This window comes from Podarcis melisellensis (assembly GCF_964234715.1).
Source record: "Podarcis melisellensis genome assembly, chromosome: 15".
Classification (NCBI taxonomy): domain Eukaryota; kingdom Metazoa; phylum Chordata; class Lepidosauria; order Squamata; family Lacertidae; genus Podarcis; species Podarcis melisellensis.
Window position 1 is genome coordinate 6,586,615 of NC_138532.1, and position 8,720 is coordinate 6,595,334.

An 8,720-nucleotide genomic window follows, 5' to 3' on the forward strand; every position below is an offset into this window, starting at 1 on the left:
CTGTTAGGGACTCAAGTCGGCTTAAAGAAAACAATCTGAACAGCTAAAAAACATGAAGGGGAGGGGGAAAATAAGCATTAAAAGCAATTAAAAATTCATAGAATTAAAACTACACACATAACGCACACGTATTTTGTAGATATTAAAAAATCTATTAAAGCCATACCAATAATTACAATAAAAACAGCACCCCCTCCACATTGCATCTAAAGCTGAATGCAGTGACTAAAACTTTCCCACGTGGCCCTGGGTCTAAGTCTCATTGAACCCAACAGGACTTAATTTTCTGTAGACCTACCTAGAATTGCGCTGATTCATAAGGAATCGGCTCCAGGCTCCAGTACTGCCATTTGTGCCATCAATTTTCAACCTGCTGCTCGAACTCAATGGGATCTGATTCTACTCGTTATCTCAGTAATTCTTGCAACAGTGGAGGCAAATATGTGGTCCTCCAGGTGTTCTTCGGCTCCAGCTCCCATCAGCCCAAGTCAGCATGGCCAATCTGAGAAGAATGGGAGCTGTGCTTTGTTTGGAGAGTCACAGGTTATCACCCTTACCTTGCAATAAGTCTGCAAAGTAGCTCCCATATATTTTAGGCTGTGGTTAAGGCCAGTAAGTGATCTATTTTATTTTTATTTATTTGAAGAGTTTATTTTTGCACTGGTGGTTTCAAAGTTCAAACAGCAAGCACTGGACAGGTTCTTACTACAGTGTTAGACTTCAGACTGCAGATGAAGGCTCAATACATGCAACGTTTTTCTACATTCCCCATTCCTCCAAAATTCCCTGCCACCCAGAAAACTGGACAACAGGGGAGAAACTTTCTAGCTTATGTTCCATACTCCTGAGCAGGCCTTTTGCTCTTAAGGCAGCACCTTTCAGTTTCAAGGGAGTCAGGTAACAGAAGCAGCTAACTGCCCACTGAATCTCCTAGCCCTCTTTCTTTTCCATTCCTTCCCATCAAATGGGGGGGGGGGCTTAGAGATTAGCGGACTCATTGAACCTCCACATTTTTTTCAGTACCAGTATCAATACGTAGCTGTATTAAAAATAATACCATTTATTTTCCTGCAGTTTTCATAAACCAGAGATTGTATAACAATGTTTTTAAAGGTAGATAGATAGACTGCCTTGATAAAAATACAACCACTTTAGTAAAATAACAACCAGAAGAGCCTATTTAGAGCAAAGCCTAACTGTAACTCAAATTGTTGTTTGGGGTTATATCCAGTGCTAGCCCAACACAGAGTCTGCCTGTTGAAATTAAGGAACCCAAGGCAGCCTTGTTCATTAACTTCAGCGGGTCTACTCTCAATAGGACTACTATTAGATACAACGCTGTGTCTTTACTGAATTGGGAATTCTGTACTGCTTTATATTTGGATGTTTAAATAGATCGTTTTGCTTTTTTTACTTTAAAAAAAACAACCCAATAATATGGTAAGGTATGCAGTAAACGACCTCATAATGAATCAGACCCCATTTAGCTCAGTACTATTTACACACCGACTGGCAACTGGAGATGTTGAGGATTCAACCTGAGACCACCTATATGCAAAACAGATGTTCCCCTACTGACCCACGGCCCTTCCCTTTTTAAAGAAAAGCCATACACCATTATGGTATCAAGATGTGAAGATATGGTTTCTAGGATGTAGGCAGGAGAAAGCTTGGATTTTTAAATTATATTTTCAAAGATACCTCACCCCCCGCCCCGGGGAAGTGACTCATCCCTACAGCTTGGTCTCATAATCTTACTAGGAATATTCAGTCACTAGCAGGCAATCATCCAATAACAAATGTATTGCCTCTGAAAGCAGCTTTCGTCTTCAAATTGCTTCATTTTCACTAATTCATTCATACATTAGGCCTCTCTTTGAAGTTACTGATAACTACCATTGTTTCTGAGTCTAGAACATTGCAGGAATCTTTTGAAGTACCAATTCATTATAAAGACTAAGTTACTGAGGTGCATTGAATTGATTATCGCTGACTGAGGGTAAAGTGGGACAATGGCATTAAATGCATCCAAGAGTCCCGTATCTTTTCTTTTTTAAATCAATGATAGCTTCCTGTGGGAGGCTCAGAGAGTGGTGACAAGGGAGAGGGCCATGCCCTCCTCACTTTCTTTGAAGTCCTTTTGGCACCAGATAAAAACTTACTTTTCCTCCCAGGCTTTTGATCGACTGAGATGCTGCTGTTTTGCTATTACAGTGGTATCTTGGGTTAAGAACTTAATTCGTTCTGGAGGTCTGTTCTTAACCTGAAACTGTTCTTAGCCTGAGGTACCACTTTAGCTAATGGGGCCTCCCACTGCCGCCGTGCAATTTCTGTTCTCATCCTGAAGTAACATTCTTAACCCAAGTTACTATTTCTGGGTTAGCGGAGTCTGTAACCTGAGGTACCACTGTAGTGCTGCTCAAACTTCCTGTGGCTGTTTTGGTGGGTTGTTTTCGGGTTGTTTTTGTTTATTTATTTGTGTTTTTAACAGCATTGTAAGTTGCTAGGAGACCTTTGGGTCACAAAAGACTAACAAGTCTAATAAATAATAATAATAATAATAATAATAATAATAATAATAATAATAATAGCTGTGATGGTTCCAGTCCAAATAGGCACTGTTCTGAAAGGAGGGGGAGAAGATAGTAGCAATGCTTTAGAGGAAAATAGCAGCTTGGGTAGGGAATTGCCAGCAGGTTAATGGTCTGGGGAGAAGATTAATCCCCTGTGCACATTAATTCAAGGCTGTATTCAATGCTAGTTCTACTCAGATTAGACCTATTGAAATCAATTGGCAAAAGTAACTTAAATCTATTGAGTTCAGTGGGTCTGTTTTGAGCAGGGTTAACATTGTATACAACCCTAAGTGTCTTCTGAAGTTTTCACTAGAGCTTCAGATGCACCTTCTTTTAGTCTTTTATGCATTAGTGGGAAGATGGTATCAAACACTATTACTCTTCAGCAAGAGGAACTGATTCCCATCATGCCAAACACCTCCTAATTCGCCCAACGCCTTCTCTGCAGCTCACTGGGTGAGAAATAGGAGCCAAAGTGCTCAGTTCCAGGCACATAGAGCATCATTTGGAGTTGAATCAAGTTCCTTGTAGCCAGGGATCTGTCCATGGTCCTGCAAACCTTGTACCTGATGCTCCATCTCCTGTTGAACTTCAGACCCATATTGGTTGATTGTCAGTACTACACTGGACTGCCTTCTCTTTGACATAGATCTAGGGCAGTCAACCTTTGATCCTCCAGATATTGTTGGACTTTTAACTCGGTCATTGGCTCCGGTCATTGTGGCTCATGGTTAGGAATGATGGTCATGCTGGCTGGGGCTGATGGGAGTTTGAATCCAGCAACATCTGGAGTGCCACAGATTCCCCCTTATAAATATAAATATTTCCAAAGAAGAAAATCCAGAAAGTTATTAGAATTCCACTTGTCACAGTTAACACGTTTTCCACTAATGGCATATTGCTAGTATTAATTAAAACCTAGTAATCATGCATACTCCTAGAAATCAATATGTTTTAAATGTTCAACAACAGAAAGAAGTAAGCATGAGAGGTAGCACCACCCGTTTCCTCTTGCCTAACCACCACATGTGAGCACATTTGGTCATGGAAAACTCTCCCATGGAAAACTCTCCCAAAGTAGTCATGGTCATGGAAAACTCTCCCAAAGTAGTTAAAGCTGTTGTCAGTAGCTATTGTGGTGCTTAATCACATTACACAACATCCCCAGAGAGCATCCTAGAGGCAATGGGACTGAGATTTAAGAAACAGAAATAGCAACAACACAAATATTGACTGGAAATATTTAGTGGGTGTTATTTTTTTGGTGGGGGTTGGTTGGTCTTGGGTCAACTCAGGCAAATTACTGCAAGCTGGTCTAGGGGTGAAGTGGCAAAATCTTCACACATTTTTGCCAGGAAAAGGAAGGAAATTATTGAACCACTTGGTGGCAGTAAACATATATCCCAGGAAAGTTTAGAATACAGAAAGTGCAAGGGGTGAGAGCAGGAGCAGGTTGTATATTTAGAGTTGAAACTTGGCTGAGTGGAAAAAGAGAAAGTATCTTCTCAGTAGCTCATTATAGAATACCCTGCACCCTTCCTCACTGTTTTTCACCAATCAGGGTATGCCTTTTTAATCTGAATGGCTTTTATTTTATGAGAAAGCAATGTTTTAAACAATTTTTTTAAATAAAAAAGCTCTTCTTTATAATTGTTTTATAAAAGTGCAATGTTTTGTGGTGTGAGCTGCCCAGAGTGGTGTACAAGTATTGTATCCCATACTAGTTACACTCAAAGTAGACCCGATGAAATTAATAGACATGGCTAACTTCTAATTCATTAGATTTCAATGGCTCTACTCTGAGTAAAAGTTAGTTTGATACAACCCTAAATGCATTTCTCAAAGGAGTTATTATTATTTTTTCCCTTTAATAAAAAATAGTCCATAAATAACAATACCTCTGCTCCTGTCTCAAAGGAAGAAGAAGAAGAAGAAGAAGAAGAAGAAGAAGAAGAAGAAGAAGAAGAAGAAGAATTGAGAGTGTGAAGGAGGGTCTGCAAACTGTCTTTGAGATATTCTGGGACCCACAGAGCCCCCTCAAATATTGCTGATCTGTGTACCATTTGAGCTTGAATCTTCCTGTCTCATAGAGAAAGAGGCTTGTGTCCCCCCCCCTAGAAAAAAACACTGCTTGTAGTATTGCTTTTCTTCTGCATCCTGAGTTTTTACCTGGCATCACCTCTGTATGGTTCATGGCTGCAGTGCAGATAGGCAGATAAGCAGTTACTCTGTTCTCACAGTGGCCAACCAGATGCCTGGGAAAGCCTGCAAGCAGGACTCTCAATGCAATAGCATTCTTCCCTCCTCTGGTTTCCAGAAACTGTTATTCAGATGCATACAGTACTGCCTCTGAAAAATGCCGGAACTCCTGCTTTTTTATTTGTTTAGAAAAGATTATGAAGCCATTCAGTACAGTGTAGAAATATAAATCATCTGCCTCTCCCTTGACTGAACAATGCTTGTGTGTCAGTAATTGCTCCTTGCCATAATTCCTGTTACCTGTGAGTCAGAGTTAAGCAGTCAGGCATCTTCCAATTTTTCACTGCGACCTGTCAAGCTGCCGATATCCTAAAGCTTATTAAGTCTTTGGGTTTACTGTAGCAATCTCATTCTTTTCAGCTCACATTCTTTTCAGCTAAGGCAGCTGAAAGGTATTGTCTGTTAGGTTTAGGTGGTTACATTAATTTCATGAAATACTGTGCGCCACTGGCTTATAAATCCACCAAATTCACGAATCTCTCTGATTACATCCTCTCCAGCACATTACATTATGAGTATGCATGACTTGTCCCAGCTTTACCAGATTACGTATCAACTTTTCAGATGTGTGCCCTTAGGCTTGTGCCCAATGTAGTGATAAGTAAGCAACAGTGCAACAATTTCTGCTTGTGCAACAGAACATTCCCCTCTCTCCTTGTGCACCCCACACCCTCCCCAAATCTGCTCTGGTGGATTCAGGGGGAAACCCAGGCTAGATCTGGAGGTAGCACAGGGATGGGCATGGGGAAGGGGAAGGGGGAGGAAGTCCTCTTGTGCAAGTGGAAATCTTTGCACTGATGGGATGCTTAAAATGCTACACCAGATACAAGCCTAAATGTGTGAGGGTCTGAAGATGCATTGGGGTCATAGCTGTCCTCATCCACATTTCAAGCACTTGCTTGTTCAGACAAATGTCCAAACATGGTTTAGCCTTGTCCTTACACTCAATTCATCCATGGGCCATGGATGAATTTTCCTTGATTTGACAAAGTATCCTGTTTTGATTTTTACTAGAACCAGATCTGGGTGCAAAACACCAGCTCTGCTTAGACAATGGCAAAGAATTAAGGAACACGGTATAGGGATGCGGGTGGCGCTGTGGGTTAAACCACAGAGCCTAGGGCTTGCTGATCAGAAGGGCAGCGCTTCGAATCCCTGCAACAGGGTGAGCTCCCACTGCTCAGTCCCAGCTCCTGCCCACCTAGCAGTTCGAAAGCACGTCAAAGTCCAAGTAGATAAATAGGTACCGCTCCGGCGGGAAGATAAACAGCGTTTCCGTGCGCTGCTCTGGTTCGCCAGAAGCGGCTTAGTCATGCTGGCCACATGACGCAGAAGCTGTATGCTGGCTCCTTCGGCCAGTAAAGCGAGATGTGTGCCGCAGCCCCAGAGTCGTCTGCCACTGGACCTGATGGTCAGGGGTCCCTTTACCTTTACGGAACAGGGTGCCTCTGAGCACATGCTCAGGCCAGAAATCTGTGGTTGGTGTTGGAACTAAGCTCACAAGTCCTTCTGCACCAATTTCCACTCCTGGTTCACCCCCCCCCCAATTCTTTTTCAGCAACTTTATTCTTCATTCTTGTGATTCTGCGTACAGGATTTTATCAGCAGACTTCATCTGCTCGGCTGGGTCTCTCTTTCTCACAGAGGCTACTGGAACCAACTGCCCCATGAGGGGGAGCAGCTGGACCATCTGCTCTAGGGTGGGTGGCATCATCTGTCCCCACCTGCCCCCCCCCCAATCCCCAAAAGGCACCACCTTCCAGCTGCATCACAGCCACTCCCAGGAAGCTTGTGAAGCATGGGTATTTTGCCTGTTTTGAACTGTGACCAGCCTGTGACAGCTGGCCCATCTGTTCTGGCTGGGCGTGTGGTCTCACCTGGACCCCCCAGTACTTCCTGGAAGGACTGACCAGACATTGTCAGATCTTCGCTCAATATTCAGCTCCCCTGAAGCCACTTTTGAGAAAGTGCTTCATCTGCTGGAAGCTAACCAAATATGAAACTCAGAGCTAGTGCATTTTTCCTCATTCCTGCCTGCCCCTTTTCTTTTTGTGTCATGCCTTTTAGACCGTAAATCCTGTGTGCAGGAATGGTTCTTGGGAAACCTTTGGGGTAATAAAATGCTCTAAATTAATGAATCATTAAAGAGTATGTGTGCTGTGGGTGCCAGATAAGTAATTTGCACAGCACAACTCCAGTTGGCGGGCCTGGGTTCAGAATGGGTGGTCTGATGGTGTTATGTTATCAGCTGGGATCAAAGGGAGGATAACAGAGTAGATCAATGCAAATCCATTGTTTCACCTTGGGATTTTGCTTTTGGAGATGAAAGGACCTGTCCCAATAAGAGGCGGATAGCTCTTTCAAGCTGTTGAGCAGGTTGATGTCAAGGTGATGGACAACTACCTGACATTCAGAAGACATCTGAAGGCAGCCCTGTTCAGGGAAGTTTTTAATATGTGACATTTTAGTGTATTTTTCATTTCTGTTGGAAGCCGCCCAGAGTGGCTGGGGAAACCCAGCCAGATGGGCGGGGTACAAATAATAAATTATTATTATTATTATTATTATTATTGCAAAGTGACAGGTTGCAATCCTGTCCACACTTACAGGGGAGCAAACCCCACTGAACATCAACTAGGCATTTAAAACAAGGGAGATACCTTCTTATTGAGAAGAACATTAAGGAAGGGGAGAAACAAAGAGCTGCCAGAGCTTCTGCTGTTATCTGCATATAGGCAAACCAGGAATGACCACAGTCCTCACTGCCATCCCAGAGGGACCTTCTTAAGCTCCAGTGTGGTGTAGTAGTTAGAGTCCGAATCCTTACTTGGCCATGAAGTTCAGTAGGTGAACTTGGGCCAGTCATTACCTGAGATTCCTGCATTGCAGGGGGTTGGACTAGATGACCCCTGGGATCTAAGATGATGTGATCAACTCTCAGCCTAACCCACCTCACAATATTGTGAAACATGACAAAAGTTTGCATTATATGCTTTAAAAACAACAATAACTGGCTTTGGGAGCTACTTCAAGGAAGTATCTCATCCTGTGCTGAAGATTGTTTAACAGTAAGCAATAATTTGTCAAATTTAATACTAGTTTTCTAACCTCACATTGCTCTTTGGAGTACCACCCACAGCGTCTACATCAGGGTGACTAACCTGTGGCTCTCTCTAGATTCCAGCTCCCATCAGCCCCAGTCAACATGGCCAATAGCTGAGGGTGATGGGCAACCTCTGTTCCCATTCCTGTTCTAAATGAACTCCTGGTCAAGCTTCAAGGGTGGCTAACTCAGGATGAGGTTGCAGAGAAAGGAAGCCTTGCATTTCAGAACAAAGGCATATTTCTTTCTGCTTAAAAGTGTTGGCCTTAAGGAGTACACTATACACAGAAATGCATGTGATGGAGTTTTGGTGGTATGTTGCTGAGAAAAGCATCCTCAAAAACTTCTGTCCGTCTATTGCATTCTTCATAACATCCAAGCAGAAATATAGCATGGGGTGATGAATTTGCTGTTATTATATAATAGGTTATATATTATAACAGGTTATTTTCCCCTCCTTTCAAAGGCAGTCATTCTGCTTCAGTTGTCACCAGTGATTTAAGAAATGCATTACCTGAAGAAATTACCCTTTGGAGGAGAATGTCAAAATATACAGGTTTTCCCCTTGTACCTTTTTGCAGTGTATAGGAAGGAAAGGAAGTTAGTTGCTTTAACAGTGCGTACTGTACAGTACTCAACACTTACTGTCGCATAACAAATGTAACTGAGCTGCAGAAAAGACTTTACAACCTGAAAAAGGAAGCAATGGACGTACTTTTGTAAACCAAGAAAATCTTTAATAAAAAATATTTTTAAAACAACAACACTGCAAGCTGTCCTGA